Source organism: Ceratotherium simum, chromosome 1 (genome assembly GCF_057802395.1).
Source record: "Ceratotherium simum simum isolate JZ-2026a chromosome 1, ASM5780239v1, whole genome shotgun sequence".
Classification (NCBI taxonomy): domain Eukaryota; kingdom Metazoa; phylum Chordata; class Mammalia; order Perissodactyla; family Rhinocerotidae; genus Ceratotherium; species Ceratotherium simum.
Genome location: NC_141900.1, coordinates 37,766,481 through 37,781,942, shown reverse-complemented (window position 1 = coordinate 37,781,942; position 15,462 = coordinate 37,766,481). Strand labels below are relative to the sequence as shown.

The following is a 15,462-nucleotide window of genomic DNA, read 5'->3' as shown; positions in this document are numbered from 1 at the left end:
AACTCCCTACTCACGAGGACTCAATGCCCTCCTATTATCTCCAGCCTGTTCAGGACTCCACCTAGTCCACCAAATCACCAGCCCTACCCACGTAGGTAAATAAACTCACAGCTGATAACAGCACAACAAATAGTTATCCCAGTAGCCATCTGGAAACAGAGTAAACCAAGACAGCTAGTAGAAAAAGCTCATACTTTGAAAATAGACAGGCTTACAATGCAAGCTTAACTATGCCAATCACTCATCGGGTTAGTGTACACAGGTAAGTTAGAACCCTGGCTTCCTCATTTGTAAAATGAGGAAAATAAACTTTGTTTGCAAGCATCTGATGAGAATTAAATTGGATAGCGTAAGTTACGTGTCTGGCGCTCAGTATGCTCCTATTAGGAGGCAAATTTAAACATCTTTATTGAGACAATTCACACACCATAAAATTCTCTCATTTAAAGTATACAATTCAATGGTTTTTAGTATATCCTCATTGTGCAACCATCAGCACAATCAACTCTAGAACATTCTCAACACCCCAAAAGAAACCCCGTACCCATTAGCAGTCAATCACCATTTACCCCTTCCCCCAGCCTTTGGCAACCACTAATCTTCTCTCTGTCTCTATGGATTTGCCTATTCTGGACATAATTCTAATTGGAGTTATACAGTATGTGGTCTTTTGTGAATGGCTTCTTTCACTTAGCATGTTTTCAAGATTCATCCACATTGTGTCATGTATCAGGACTTCATTCCTTTTTATTGTTGAATAAAATTCCATTGTATAGTTATACTATATTTTGTTTATCCAGTCATGAAAGGCAATTTATTTTTATGAAGCACTAAATGAATATTGTTTTATTGATCTAAGATGGGTGTATTTTACCAAGTTTGCTTAGGTCTTCTTAAATTTAAATACTAGCTCTCTTTGTCACTCCAGTCTTTGGTTAAGGGAACTTATTCACTGATGCTTGAATTCAAGCCCCTTCCCCTAACCACACAAACTTAGTTTTCTCACACTATATTGTTTACCCTTTTTCAATACTCGTCTTCACATGTAGGTATGTTGCAGTATACCAATTTATACGATTTTAAATAAAAACAATATTTCCCCAGTAGGTGGAAAACTATCACGTTGGAAACAGGGAAATGGACACTTGGATGAAAATGAACCGAAAAAACAAATCCATAGATTTTTTTAATTTATTACTCATGCCCAAGTTAAGTATGAACTGAAAAAAAAAATTATACCCCAGGATATTTCTTCACACAATTTTAAATGTTTTATTTTTTCATTATAATTTGAGAAAGAAAATATTATCCCTGAGTATCAAATACACATGAGTGATCTAAGAGCCAGAAATCTTTAAACATGGTTGGCTTCTACTGAGCTCTGTGAATACTGAGCACAATACCTCATGAGGAGCGGATAAATATGGACCCTTCTGATCAGCAAATCCCTTGGGGAACAATCGTTCTATTTTCCCATATTAACAATACTCTCAATATTTTCTCAAAACATATGATTAGATAAACAAAGAGGCTGGATTAGAGAAAATTAAACTTACACTAAGCTTGGTATCACCCTGAAGACATAACTGGTATATCAGTTTGGAAATACCTACGATATGAAATACACACCCAATGTGGAATTTATAATCATGTGAATAGTATTTGAACTTACCAAATAGACTCTTAACAAAGAGAAATGTAATAAGATGGAAGAAATTTTTTCAGAGGAGTCAAACATCAAAGGTCTCTGCTTAAAGCTGAATAGCCCTTGAGTAAATAAAGCATACCAATATGTTCTGAGTCTAACCACTCTTTTTTTTTTTAACATTCTGTGGAATAGAGACTCTGTTGTCCAAACGTGCCTAATCCCTGTGGGAAAGTTGGGCCTTCCAGAGTGGACAGTTGGCAATATTTTATCTAACACTCATAGGGCACAAGCCAGTTCCTTAAGGAGTCAGCTCCTCAAGGAGCCTCACGTGTCTAAAAAGACTGAAGATGTGTATTGGGTATAAATAGCCGCAGGAAGGTTCAACTTGTTCTTACAGTCCTGGAAAAGTAGAAAGTAGTGTTCACAATGAGTCACAGCATACAATTTTGGGGTCCATCCAGAAAGAAAAATTAGTAATAGCTGAAGAGATGATAGGAAATACCCATGTAGTCTGCTGTTATGTAAAAGGGATATCAATTGTGTGCAAAGGAGCAAGATCTGCCTGCTAGTATACAATATCCAAATGTGACCTTCATAATGTCACTTTCCTGTTTTTTCAACCAATTGTATTAAATTTCTAACTGCCCATTCAATACATATAAAGCAGATTCATTTTGCGGGCTCATCTTGGGAGTTCTGAAATGATGTTCATTACAGATATTGTAAAAATATGAACACTCACTAATGGGAGCCACATCTGACCACTCCTAAGATGGTGAGAACATATTAGACAATTCTAACATCAGGCCAGGTATTATGGGTACCAATTAAACTAAAACATCTGCTACTCACAGATATGGTGGGATATAATTGTGATGCCTGGCAGCCTCAGACTCTTGATACTGATATGCTCAGTATCATTATTTCTTTATTCCCAAGCTTCCTAGACACCAGTTTCTTATTTCATTTTGAGTTATATAGTGGCCTGACACAATGACTCACCACACCTTAAAGAGTATCACTTCTGGCACAACTTTGGACAAAGGCTTGACAGTTTCTTATGAAGTTAAACACGCACCTATTTGATCCAGCAATTCCATGCCAAGGTACTTACCTAAGAGAAATGAAGACATATGTCCACAAAAGACCTGTACAAAAATAGTCATAGCACCTTTATGCATGGCTGCCAAAAATTGAAATAACTCAGATGTCTATGTAAAGGAAATTGGATTAAAAAATTGTGATATATCAATAAAACACAATACTATTCAGCGATAAAAAGAAACAAGCTACTGATACATGCAACACCAGGACCAATCTCAATGACATTATGTTGAATAAAAGAAGCCAGTCACAGAAGAGTATATACTATATGCTGCCATGTGTATGAACGCTTGGATCAGGTAAAACTAGTCTATGGTGAAAAAAAATCAGGAGAGTGGTTTCCTCTGGAGGGAGTTAGGAGTGACTGGGAAGGGACATAGGGTAACAAAAACGTTCTATATCTAGATTGGTGTGTGGGATACTCCAGTTCGTCAAACCGTTTGTCAAATTTTACATTTAATATATATGTGTTCCAATTTTACCTCAGGGGAGGAATAGCTAAAACAAGAGTACAAAATGCAAAAGAGAGAGAGAGAGAATAGCAAAATGTTAATAACGTTGATGCTGGGTAATGGATACAAGGGGGTTCATTATGCTGTTCTGTTTACTTTGTTTATATTTGAAATTTTCCAAAGAAAAAATTTTTTAAATTATGCTATAAAAGTCTATTTATTTTTTATTCATCTATTTTTTTTGTGACGAAGATCGATCCTGAGCTAACATCCATGCCAATCCTCCTCTTTTTGCTGAGGAAGACTGGCCCTGAGCTGACATCCGTGCCCATCTTCCTCCACTTTATGTGGAACGCCGCCACAGCATGGCCTGACAAGCAGTGCCTTGGTGCGTGCCAGGGATCCGAACCCAGGACGCCAGCAGCAGAGCGCATGCACTTAACCGCTATGCCACAGGGCTGGCCCTAAAAGTCTACTTAATGATATGAGAAAAGAGAAGCTATATTTTGCTAAGTAGAAAACAAAATATTATATGGCACATATGCCTATTGTTGGGCAAATGTTTACCTATTCATAAAAGACTGGGAGATTATATACCAAAAATGTTAACAATTGTGAATGGAGGATGGGATCCAGGTATGTTTTTTGTTTTCTAGTTGCTTCTGATTTTTTAAATTGAACACATATTAGTTTTTTTAATTAGAAAAATATACCTCAAATGTTACTTTTTAAAAAATAACCAAGAATAACAGCCAAAAACACAGAGTATTGGTCCTAACTACCCTGAATCAATATGAAGAAGGGAAATGTGCCCAGGACCCTTGCAAAACACCTGTCATATAGGCTCCGAGGATTCTTGGTATTGTAATTTGGCAATACTTCCTTCACTCGCGAGAAAGAGGAATATAATAATATGTAAAAATTTTGGTGGTTCTGCTCCTAAGAGAAATTTTCTATAAAAACAAAAGAAAAGAATGAAAGCATGAGATATTCTACAAAGTCTTTCTAGATCACGACAAATTTTTCTGTGCTTGCTACATTACAATAATTTTATTAGAGAACAGAGGACCCCCGCCCACCCCCCGTCCCCAAGATCCCAAATGATTTAGAAGAGAAACATTGACCATATGGTATCCAGGAAGCTTAACTTTCAACAATCTTCTCTTAAGAAAGGGATCCTCACCATTTAGATTATTGAAATAATTTTTAAAAGATAACAAAACCTTACTCCAACAAAGAGCTTAAAAGAAGGCCTTGGAAAAGAGAAGGAACTTTCCCTCATCTTTAGCAGAGAATTCCCCTCAAACATTGAGCATGTCCTCTAGTGAGACAAGCCACAACCCAGGCTTAGTCAGAGGCTCACTCAAAGCAGGAGAGGGTTGATGTGGAGGACCAGACTGAGGTCCTAGATGACAGGAGGAGAGCGGGTTCTAGACAACATCAGAATCTATACCCTCAGGTGGCAAGGCATAACCAGTTTCCATTTTCCGCAGGAACATTTCAGGAACAATTGCCTCAGGGGTTCATACGCAATAGCAGGACTGAGCCAACAGCGTGGGTGAAGTAAGGAGAAAGTCAGACAGACAATATATGCAAGGTTAGATCATGCATTCTCAACTGAGGTGCTATCACCTCCAAGGAGGTGAAAACTGGTTCTTGGGAGCAAAATAAATCATGCCTTTTTAAAAAATAGACTTTACCTTTTAGAGCAGTTTTAGGTTCATAGCAAAATTGAGAGGAAGGTTCAGGGATTTCCCATATACCCTCTACCCCTACGTATACACAACCTCCTCCCCATCAACATCCTGCACCAGAGTAGCACATTTGTTACAAATGATGAACCTACATGAACACATCATTATCACCCAAAGTCCATAGTTTACATTATGGTTCATTCTTGGTGTTGTGTATATGTATATATATATAATGACATGTATCCACAATTATAGTACCATATAGAATAATTTCATTGTCTTAAAAATTGTCTATGCTCCATCAATTCATTCCTCCTTCCCCTCTAACTCCTGATAACCACATCCTTTTGCTGTCTCCATAGATTTGCCTTTTCCAGAATGTTGTATAGTTGGAATAATACAGTGTGTAATCTTTCCAGATTGGCTTCTTTCCTTCACTTCTCTCACTTAGTAATATACATTTAAGGTTCCTCCACGTCTTTTCATGGCTTGACAGTTCATTTCTTTTTAGCACTGAATAAATATTCCATTGTCTGGACGTACCACAGTTTATTTATCCATTCACTTACTGAAGGGCATCTTGTTTGCTTCCGAGTTTTGGCAATTATGAATAAAGCTGCTGTAAACATCTATGTGCAGGTTTTGTGTGAACATAAGTTTTCCACTGCTTTAGGTAAATACCAAGGAGTGTGATTGATGATCATATGGTATGAGTAGGTTTAGTTTTGTAAGAAATCACCAAACTGTCTTCCAAAGTGTCTGTACCATTTTGCATTCCCACCAGCAATAAATGAGAGTTTCTGTTGCTCCATATCCTCACCAGCCTTTGGTGTTGTCAGTGTTCCGAATTTTGGCATTCCAACAGATGTATAGTGGTATCTCATCGTTGTTTTACTTTGCAATTCCCTAACGACATATGATGTTGGGCTTTTTTAATGTATGAAGCACAGATATATCTGTGGTATTAAAATTTCAAGGGAAGGGAGACAACTAGGTTAAAAATGTCCCTTCTTAGGGGCCGGCCTGGTGGCCTAGTGGTTAAGTTTGCGTGCTCTGCTTCGGGGGCCTGGGATTCGGAGGTTCAGATCCCAGGCGTGGACCTATGCACCACTTATCAAACCAGGCAGTGGCAGGCATTGCACTTATAATGTAGAGGAAGACGGGCACGAATGTTAGCCCAAGGGCAATCTTCCTCAGCAAAAAGAGGAAGATTGGCAACAGATGTTAGTTCAGGACTAATCTTCTCACCAAAAATTAAAAAATAAAAATAAATTTTAAAAATGTCCCTCCTTAAGGGGTCAATAACGGAATTTTTAAAATGGAGAGGCACTGATCTGGGTGGTCAGAGAGGCAGCAGGAGGAGAGAGACAGGATAGAAAAGAAGGATTGCTCACGCTGGCCTCACAGAGATTCTGAGCAACTGGATAAGCTAGTGGAATAAAACTGAGTATGGAAAGCAGACCAGAAGTTAATTTTTATAACCTGTTTGTATTAGTCAGGGTTCTCCGGAGAAATAGAAGCACACCCATTTAAACGTACATATTGTATGTCAACTATACTTCAATAAAAAATATATATATAAAACCAGTGTGAATCATCAGTGGAATGTGGAAACCAAAAGCTAATTGAGCACACACAATAAATGTTAGCACGTGCTGTTAGTTTTTTAAATGTTAACTATTTTGTCACTCTCACTCAGGCAGTTCCCTACCTGGCCCTGACACTGACCCTGGAAAAGATAAATCCCTGCAGTGTGGCCCTGGGGCCCCTAACCCTGGTCTGCCCTACAGCACCAACCCAGAGGCCTTTAGATTTTACAAGGAGCTCAAAAAATTCCCTGAAAGCCATTCCTTTAGACTTTAGGAAAATAGGGATGGATGGTTAGTCCACCCCAGAAGGCAAGTGAAATACCAACATAGCTCCACAAGGCTCCAGGCAGCAGTGAAAACCAGCGTTCCCAAGGGATCCATTCAGGAAATCCCGGAGTTTGTGGCTAAGACAACAAGGCTCTCTGCAGCCCTCAAAACTCGCAGGCAAAGAACAGATTTTAAACCTTTGGATTCTAAGCAAAGAGACCAGAAGGTGGCAGAGTAATGTCTTACAAAAAAAGCATTTCAGAGAGAAAAGTCACTTCCGTAAACGCAGATCCGGGAAAATGAAACTCAACTCAAACCTGCAGGCTTGCCGGTGTCGGCACACCCGTTTCTGAGAAACGCCCTGCTGTTCAGGAGCCAATTAGAGCTCGGATGGAAGTGGAAGCAGAAGATAAACTTTCATAGAAACCAGAATGAAAAAGACATTTTTCTCTAACATCATAAGAGGAAGGAAACACAGACGTCAGATGTTTTCTGCACGGCAAAACATGGTTTTCTCATTTATGTATAAGAAATTTGCAAGAAAATCTGGGTAAGTACAATCTCTACTATTAATATTATTACCATCTATAGCCTTTTATTGAATAGGAAGAAATCTACTTTTCAATTAGAAAATTTAAATTTATTCCAAAACAAAAAATAATGTTTTAAGCCTAGAAATTCTGGACTGTTCGTTGCTGTGACAGGAGTCTGCTTTATATTAGTTGAAAAAGATAAAAGATGCAGTTGAAAACTAGAGGCACTTTTATTGATGAAATCCCCCAAGGCATTAATAGCATCTTCAGAAAGAACATATAATGAAAATTTAAAGATATACTTTACATCAATCAAAGATACCTCCCACCATCTACTCCAAAAAGCTGCCAGAAAATAAAACTTCCCAGGTGCTTCTCAGATAGTAGTGTCAGATAATATAGATAAGAGACAGACAGAGACAGGGAGAGACAGAGACAGACAGACTACTACAGGAAATCCTTGAAATTATGGCAGCTTTATTACTTTTATTTCTTGGTAAAAATCCTAGGTTTATGTCTGAGTTCCCCCAAAGCAAGGAACAAGGTAATACAAAATGGGTGGGGAGGGGATTACATTTCTGAATAAAGCCCTGAGCTTCAACTTCCTTTAGGAAAGCTAAGAAACCCTACAGTTACTAAATGTCTGTGGGCTCAGTTGTGTAACCAATCGTGTTTTCTTTTTTATAGTGGTTGCTAAGAAGCTCAGAACCAATTTTCAGGCCACTTCTAGTAAAGTATACAGAACTGAAAACAGTTATATTAGGCGCTAACTTTACTCCATGGCTTCACCTTTTTTCCCCTCCTACCCGTATTCAGCCTTCTCTCTGATTTATTTACTCAAGAGTTTTCATATATGTGTGATCTTGTATCACTTTCTAAATCACCTAAAAACCGTCTTGGAACAAGGGAGGCTATAAAGAAATTATTAAGATGTGAAATACCTGTGAACAGTGGCATAAATGGGGAAAACACAGGTGTTAGATAACAGTCATTCCTCTAGTGTACATTCTCCAAAAGTGGCATCTTCAACAGTTTTTAAAAAGTAAGTTATTGAAAGGCTCAGATATCAAGACTCTGACAAAGGCTTTAGAGAAAGAGTGAAAGCTGTTCAATCATGATTTGCAGATCCGTAATCTGGTAGAGAAAATAGTCAAAAGTCATTGCTTTTTTATTTGCTCACTTTCCCAACCAAACATTCAGGCCTAACTTCCCCATCCCTCCAAGCCATATCTGAGAACTTGGCTTCGTGTTTTTATACGTATCCAGTATGCAGCTCATGCATAAATCAAATAATCCATCAAATTCACCACTCAGCCTCATAACCTGGGTTGTGATATATCACTTAGGGGGCAGGGGCTGAGTTTGTAAAACTGTGAAAGGCCCTGGCTGATGGAGGAAACAAGAGAGACTCCAAGGGAAGTATTCTGGTAGGATGGGACAAGAGATGGGTCGTGAGAACCCCAGATATGAGGGCTCGGGAGCCCGAGCACAGCTGGCAGCAAAATGATCAGAGTGCCTCTGGCCTTATGTGTTACGGTAGTGTGGGTGCAACAGAAGTGAGCTGTGCTTTTACAGGGTAGAGTAGGTGGGACTGAGCAGGACACACGAAAAGGACTTAGATAGCCGAATTACTAGAGGAGGGTGCGATCAGCTTTTAGATAACTATAAAACTAGTATGAATCAACACTGGGATGTGAAAACCAAAAGCTAATCCCATAATCTGAGGCTGCTGTAATAAATCTCTAGTAAAACTTGAAACTCGGATGCCAAGAATTGAATTTACCATTATCCTTGATTGGTAACACACCATCATCTTTTTCTATGCAAGTACTTCTTTTATTTTATTCATCTATTTATTTTATCACGTATTTAGGAGGCATCATTGGCTTTTTAAATGAAGTATAATTTATATGAAATGAACAAATCTTAAGGGTACAGCTCTATGAAATTTTTGTATGTATTCATTAGTGTAACCACTAACCAGATCAAGATATAAAATATTTTTATCACACCAGAAGTGTTCCTTGTGCCCCTTCCCAGAAAATATCTCCATGCCAAACCCCTATTCTGACTTCTACTACAATAGATTAATTTTGACTTTCTTGAACTTCACATAAATGGAATCCTACAGTATATTTTCTATTGTTACTGGCTTCTTCCACTCAATATTACATATGTGAGATTCATACATGTTGTTGTCTATATCAGCACTTTAATCTTTTTCATTAGAATTGCTGAATCATAGGGTAGGTATACATTTAACTATATAAAAACGGCTGAGTAGTTTCTCAAAGTGGCCGAAACAATTTACATTCCCACTAAGCAGTGTACGAGTGTTCCATTGACTCCATATCTTCGCCAACATTTTCTATCATCAGTCTTTAATTTTAGCCATATTGCTGGGTATATAGTACTATCACATTATAGTTTCACTTTGCATTTTCATGATGACTACAGATTTTGGAACACTTCTAGATTCCTACCCATCACATCCACCCACTTGACTGTCAAAAGCCCCACTGGTTTCTCTTCCTCCCGGTAAGCCACGTCTGGTCCTCAACCCCAACCCAGAATCAGCAAATGCCCCAAAGCTTACCCAGGAAGATCTTCCCTCCCTGGAATTTTGTCATCAAGTCCACCTACAACTCTGTGTTAACTTCAAAAATATGTTTTGTAATTATCTGAATTTTTTTCTAGTTGTTTCAGTGGGAGTGTTGGCCTGCTGTGATCTACTACATCACCTTGGGAAGTGGGACTCCTTCCATTTCTTCTTGAGTCAGTTTTGGTAAGTTATATTTTCCAAGGAATTTGTTCAGTTCACCTCAGTCTTCAAATTTATTCATGGAAAGTTGGTTAAAATATCCTCTAATCCTTTGAATTTTTGTAGCATCTGATATTGTTTGTTTGTGCCATCTCATTTATTTCTTGGTTACTTTTTCCAAGATATGTCAATTTTATTATTTTTTATCAAGAACAACTTTTGGGCTTTCTTGATTCCCTCTATTGTAACTTTGTTTCCATATTATAGATTTCTACTCTTACCTTTATTTTCTCCTTCCTTTTACTTACTTCAGGTTTATTCTGTTGTTCTTTGAACTTTTTAAATTGATATTTAGTTTATGCTTTTCAGTCATTTTTCTAGTTTTATAAAAGCACTTAAGCCTATAAATATCTCTCCAACTATTGTTGACACTGTATCTTGCAAGTTTTCAAATGCAATATTTCTAATAAAAATTGTATGTACTTAAGATATACAACATGATAATTTGATATACATGTATATACACAGTGAAATGACTACTACAGTCAAGCTAATTAACATATAATCTCCTTACATAGTTACCATTTTTTTTGTAGTGAGTGCACCTAAAATCAACTCTCGTAGCATGTTTCCAGTGTTCAATACAGTATTTTTAAGAATAGTCACCATGCTTGTACATTAGATCTCTAGACTTATTCATCCTACATAACTGCAAATTTGTACTCTTTGACTTACATCTTCCCATCTCCCCACCACACTCCAGCCCCCGGTAACCACTGTTCTAGGAGTTCAACTTTTTTTTTTTCCCATATGTAAGTGAGATCATACAGTATTTGTCTTTCTCTTTCCGGCTTATTCACTTAGCATAATGTCCTCCAGGTTCATCCATGTTGTTTCAAATGGCAGAATTTCCTTATATCTGATGGCTGAATAATATTCCATTTTATACATATACCACATCTTCTCTATCCATTCATCCACTAATGGACACTTAGGTCATTTCCATAACTTGACTATTGTGAATAATGCTACAATAAACATGGGAGTGCAGCTCTCTTCAAGATACTGATTTTATTTCCTTCTGATATATGCCCAGAAATGGAATTGTTGAATCATATGGTAGTTCTATTTTTAATTTTTTGAGGAAACTTCATACTGTTTTCCGTAATGGCTATACCAATTTACATTCCTACCAACAGTGTACAAGAGTTTCCTTTTCCCCACATCCTCACCAACATTTGTTATCACTTGTTTTTTGGATAGTAGTCTTCTAACAAGTGTGAGGTGATATCTCATTGTGGTTTTGATTTGCATTTCCCTGATGATAAATGATGTTGAGCACTATTTCACATATCTGTTGGTCATTTGTATGTTTCCTTTTGAGAAATGTCTACTCAGGACCTTTGTCCATTTTTTAATTGGGTTGTTTTCTTGCTATTGAGTAGTTTGAGTTCCTCATATATTTTGGATATTAATCCCTTATCAGAAGCAAGGTTTGCCAATATTTTCTCCCATTCTGTAGGTTGCCTTTTCATTTTGTGGATTGTTTCCTTTGCTGTGCAGAAGCCTTTTAGTTTGATGCAATTCCATTTGTCTGCTTTTGCTTTTATTACATGTGCTTTGGGGATCATATCCAAAAAGTCATTGCCAAGACCAATGTCAAGATTTTTCTCTCTGTTTTATTCTAATAGTTTTATGGTTTCAGGTCTTAGATTTAAATCTTTTATCCATTTTGGGTTGATTTTCGTATATGGAGAGAGATAAGGGTCCAATTTCATTCTTTTGCTTGTGAAAAACCAGTTTTCCCAAAACCATCTAAAGAAGAGACTGGTCCTTTCCATATGTGTGTTCTTGGCACCTTTGTTGAAGATAAATTGACCATAAAGGTGTGGATTTATTTCTGAACTCTTTTCTGTTCCATTGGTCTGTACCTCTGTTTTTACGCCAGCACCATGCTGTCTGAGTACTATAGCTTTGTAATATACTTTGAAATCAGGTAGTGTGATGCCTCTAGTCCTGTGGGTTTTTCTTTTGCTCAAGATTGCTTTGGTTATTTGTGGTTTTTTATGGTTCTATATGAATTTTAGGGTTGTTTTTTCTATCTCTGTGAAAAATGCCATTGTAATTTTTATAGGGATTGCATTGAATCTCTAGATTGATTTGGGTAGAATGGACATTTTAACCATATTAATTCTTCCAATCCATGAACACAGGATATCTTTCCATTTATTTGTGTCTTCTTCAATTTCTTTCATCATTGTTTTATAGTGTTCAGTGTACAGATCTTTCACTTCCTTGGTTAAATTTATTTCTGAGCATTTTTTTGATGCTATTGTAAATGAGATTGTTTTCTTAATTTCTTTTTCAGATAGTTTGCTATTAATGTATAGAAATACAACTGATTTTTGTTTATTGATTTTGTATCCTGTACCTTCACCAAATTTGTTTATTAGTTCTAACAATTTTTTGGTGGAGTCTGTAAGGTTTTCTGAGTATAATATTATTGCAAACAGAGACAATTTTACTTCTTCCTTTTCCAATTTGGATGCTTTTTATTTCCTTTTCTTGCTAATTGCTCTGGCTAGGACTTCCAGCACGATATTGAATAAAAGTGATGAGAGTGGACATCCTTATCTTGTTCTTGATCTTTGAGGAAAAGCATTCAGCTTTTCACCATTGAGTATGATGTTAGTTATGGGCTTGTCGTATATGGCCTGTATTATATTGAGGTATATTCCTTCCATACCTAATTGTTAAGAGTTTTTATCGTGTAACAGTGTTGAATTTTGTCAAATGCTTTTCCTGGATTTTTGAAATGCTCATATTATATTTGTCCTTCATTCTCTTAATGTGGTATAACACGTTTATTGAGTTATGTACATTGAACCATCCTTGCATCCCAGGAATAAATCCCATTTGATAATGGTGTCTGATCCTTTTAATGTGCTGTTGAATTTGGTTTGCTAGTATTTTGCTGAGGATTTTTGCATCTATCTTCATTACGGATATTGGCCTGTAACTTTCCTTTCTTGTAGTGTTCTTATCTGGCTTTGGTATCTGGCAGGGTGATGCTGGCCTCGTAAAATGAGTTTAGAAGTGTTTTCTCCTCTTTTTTGGAAGAGTTTGAGAAGGATTGGCATTAATTTTTCTTTAAATGTTTGGCAGAATTCACCAGTGAAGCCATCAGGTCCTGGACTTTCCTTTGTTGGGAGGTTTCAATTACTGATTCCATCTCCTTACTTACATTATTGATCTGTTCAGATTCTTTATTTCTTCATGATTCAGTCTTGGTAGGTTGTATGTTTCTAGAAATTTATTCACTTCTTCTAGGCTGTCCAATTTGTTGGTGCATAATTGCTTATAGTAGTCTTTTATGATCCTTTGTATTTCTGTGATATCAGTTGTAATGTCTCCTCTTTTGTTTATAATTTTATTTATTTATCTTCTCTTTTTTTCTTAGTCTTGCCAAAGGTTTGCCAATTTTATTTACTTTTCATAAACCAACTCTCAGTTTCATTGATCTTTTTTATGGTTTCTCTAGTTTCTATTTCATTTATTTCTGCTCTGATCTTTATTACTTCATTCCCTCTGCTAACTTTGGGTTTAGTTTGTTCTTCTTTTTCTAGTTCCTTGAGGTGTGAAGTTAGGTCGTTTATATGCGACTTTCTTTCTTTTTAATGTAGGCATATATCACTATGAACTTTCCTCTTCAAATTGCTTTTGCTGCATCTCATAAGTTTTAATATGTTGTATTTCCATTTCAATTTGTCTCAAGATATTTTGATATCCCTTTTGATTTCTTCTTCGATCCATTGGTTGTTCAGAAGTGTGTCATTTAATTTCCACCTATTGAGGAATTTTTCAATTTTTTTTTCTATTATTGATTTCTAGTTTCATATCATTGTAGTCAGAAAACATACTTGATATGATTGCAAGCTTCTTAAATTTGTTGACTTGTTTTATGAATTAATATATGATCTATCCTGGAGAATGTTCCCTGTGCACTTGAAAAGAATGTGTATTCTGTTGCTATTGGATAGAATGTTCTGTATGTGTCTGTTAGGTCCATTTGGTCTATACTGTTGTTCGGGGCTGCTGTTTCCTTATTGATTTTCTGTCTGGATAATCTATCCATTGTTGAAAGAGGGATATTGAAGTCACCTACTATTATCATATATGTCTATTTCTCCCTTTAGTTCTGTTAATATTTGCTGTACATATATTTATAGGTACTCTGAAGTTGACTGCTTTATATATTTGCAGTTGTTATATCATCTTTTTTTTTTTAATTTTTTGTTTATTGCAGTAACATTGGTTTATGACATTGTATAAATTGCAGGTGTACATCATTGTACTTCTATTTCTGCATAGATTACATCATGTTCACCACCAAAATACTCATTACAACCCATCACTACACACATGTGCCGAATTATCCCTTTCGCCCTCCTCCCTCCCCCCTTCCCCTCTGGTAACCACCAATCCAATCTCTGTCTCTATGTGTTTGTTTATTGTTGTTATTATCTACTACTTAATGAAGGAAATCATACGATATTTGACCTTCTCCCTCTGACTTATTTCACTTTGCATTATACCCTCAATGTCCATCCATGTTGTCACAAATGGCTGGATTTCATCGTTTCTTATGGCTGAGTAGTATTCCATTGTGTATATATACCACAGCTTCTTTATCCATTCGTCCCTTGATGGGCACTTAGGTTGCTTCCAAGTCTTGGCTATTGTGAACAACGCTGCAATGAACACTGGGGTGCATGTACCTTTACAAATTGGTGTTTTCAAGTTCTTTGGATAAATACCCAACAGTGGAATAGCTGGATCATATGGTAGTTCTATCCTTGATTTTCTGAGGAATCTCCATACTGTTTTCCATAGTGGCTGCACCAGTTTGCACTCCCACCAGCAGTGTATGAGAGTTCCCTTCTCTCCACACCCTCTCCAACACATGTTGTTTCCTGTATTGTTAATTATAGCCATTCTGACAGGCGTGAGGTGATATCTCATTGTAGTTTTGATTTGCATTTCCCTGATAGTGATTTTGAACATCTTTTCATGTGTCTGTTGGCCATCTGTATATCTTCTTTGGAGAAATGTCTGTTCAGGTCTTTTGCCCATTTTTTAATTGGGTTGTTAGTTTTTTTGTTGTTGAGATGCATGAGTTCTTTATATATTTTGGAGATTAAGCCCTTATCAGATGTATGGTTTGCAAATATCTTCTCCCAATTGTTAGGTTGTCTTTTCGTTTTGTTGATGGTTTCCTTTGCTGTGCAGAAGCTTTTTAGTTTGATGTAGTCCCATTAGTTTATTTTTTCTATTGTTTCTCTTGCCCGGTCAGACGTGGTGTTTGAAAAGATGTTGCTAAGACCGATGTCGAAGAGCGTACTGCCTATGTTTTC

General features: G+C 36.8%; 1 protein-coding gene across 1 annotated transcript in view; it reads left to right on the top strand.

Moving 5' to 3' along the window:
- Positions 1-7,117: 7,117 nt before the first annotated feature.
- SAMD9 (sterile alpha motif domain containing 9) overlaps positions 7,118-15,462 on the top strand; it is a 28,836-nt gene continuing 20,491 nt past the window's right edge. The window contains exons 1-2 of the mRNA XM_014788172.2: positions 7,118-7,304; positions 9,985-10,072. The gene's annotated coding sequence lies outside the window, so the exon portion shown is untranslated. The remainder of the gene's footprint in view (positions 7,305-9,984; positions 10,073-15,462) is intronic.